A 2,366-nucleotide genomic window follows, 5' to 3' on the forward strand; every position below is an offset into this window, starting at 1 on the left:
GTGGCATGAAGTTGGAAATCAGCAACTCAGGAATCTCTAGAACATATGCAAACACAAAGAAAATGAACAACATTTTCTTGAATGAACAGTGGGTCACAGAAGAAATCAAAAGAGAAATAAAAAAATTTCTGGAAACAAATGAAGATGGCAAAACAACATATCAAAACTTATGGGATACAGCAAAAGCAGTGTTAAGAGGAAAATTTATTGCAATTGGTGCCTACATCAAGAAATTGTAAAGGCACCAAATAAATGAGCTATCAGTGTATCTAGAGGATCTGGAAAACAACAGCAAACCAATCCCAAAACTAGTAGGAGAAGGGAAATAATTAAAATTAGAGAAGAAATCAACAAAATTAAAAAAAAATCAGCAAAACAAAGAGCTAGTTTTTTTAAAAAAATAAACAAAATTGGCATACCATTTGCCCAACTAACTATAAAAAGGAGAGAGAAAACCCAAATTAATAAAATTAGAGATGAATGAGGAAATGTAACAACAGACACTACAGAAATAAAAATATCATCAGAAATTACTACAAAGAAATATATGCCAACCATCATACTTACTGAAATACACCAGTCCCAAAGTGACAAATACTATATGTTCTTCCTGACCTGTAATAGCTAATAGAGCACCTAAAAGACACTCTATAGAAGTGAAATTGACACTTTGAGAAGCACAATGACTTGAATAGCCCTTGCTTGACTGTTGAGGAACAGTTTTTTTTAAAATACTATTTGTTGAACTCTTTATTTAACATAGGGTTAAACATGTATATAAAGTCTATTGAAAATAGATCTCAGTAAAAAGAGTGAGAATAAGTGAGGGAGGAGGAAGAGGAGTGGGAGTATGGGTGGGGGGATGGGCATGGTGGGAGAATCACCATGTTACTAAAATTGTAATTATGAAGTAAATGGAGTTTGACTGTAAAGCTGTATAGTTCTCCAGTTCTCCACACATTCCTACAGACTTACTTCTAAGGGTTCAGTTTAATAACTTCCCATGGGACCCTAAATCCCCTTAGGCTGGGTGGTAAAAGTACCATCTTAAATGTTAAAGTGATCATATGGATAGGATTAAGGGTCTGGTAATAATATTAGATAGTGTTAAAAAGGAGAAATGCTCCAACATGTGAAGTAGTTCACGCAGTGGACTCATAGAATGATAATCACTTTAAATAGCACTCTGATCTCAGAATCAGCCCTTAAGACATTCTTGCCTGGCTGAAAGGCCCACAAGAGCATTTCAGGCATGGAAAGCCAAGAGACTGAGACAAAAAATGTCCTACATGAGGAATCTCAGTGGGTGAGACTCCAGTGGAAAGAAGTGGTCATCAAAGAAGGAGATACGTTCTCTGAAGGGAGGAGAGAACTTCCGCTTTGCTTATGGCCTTGTCTAAATACTGACAGTGTTTGTGGATTCAAAAGGCTTCCATGTCCTAGGCAGCTTATGTCAAGAGCTTCGGGTGATCACTGATGTCATACATAATAGTGTTAATTGTTAAATTAACAATAAGATTCACTGTGCACTAACTTCCCATGGAGGGCTTCTGTCCTCAAAGAGTTGTTATAATTATGTCTAAATGCTTGCAAAAGATTTATCATTCTTGGGTGCTTCTTTAAAGTTAATTAAGTTTCTTTTGAAAAAAAAAAAAGGCAGTGAAATTAACTTCAAGATGCAATGACTTTGAGTAGCCCTTGTCTCAACTGTTGAGGAAGAGTTTTTTTTTCCCGTGAAAATTGTTGAACTGTTTACTTAGTGTAGAGTTGGTCTTCTGTGTATAAAGCTAATTGAAAATGGGTCTTAGTGGAGAATGGGATTGGGGATGGGAGAGGGAGGAGGAGGAGGGGTGGGATAGTAGGTGGGAGGGTGGGTACGGTGGTAAGAATCACTATATTCCTAAAGTTGTACTTATGAAATGCATGAACTTTGTATTCCTTAAATAAAAAGATTTTTTGGGGGAAAGATAAAGTTACGTTATAGTGAAAAAAATTATGTTGGGAGTATGGAAAAATGGGAAAAGTACATGGGTACAGTGGAGTGTATAAAGTTAAAAATAGTAAATTTTATAGGAGAAAGTCAATAAATATAGACTGAAGGGGCCGGTGCTATAGCACAGTAGGTTAGTCCTCTGCCTATGGTGCCGGCATCCCATATGGGCTCCGGTTAGAGTCTCGGCTGCTCCTCTTCTGATCCAGCTCTCTGCTATGGTCTGGGATAGCAGTAGAAGATGGCCCAAGTGCTTGGACGCACGCACCGGCATGGGAGACCAGGAAGAAGCTCCTGGCTCCTGGCTTCAGATTGGCACAGCTCTGGCTGTTGTGGCCATCTGGGGAGTGAACCAATGGAAGGAAGACCTTTTTCT

This window comes from Lepus europaeus, chromosome 11, assembly GCF_033115175.1.
Source record: "Lepus europaeus isolate LE1 chromosome 11, mLepTim1.pri, whole genome shotgun sequence".
NCBI classification, from domain to species: domain Eukaryota; kingdom Metazoa; phylum Chordata; class Mammalia; order Lagomorpha; family Leporidae; genus Lepus; species Lepus europaeus.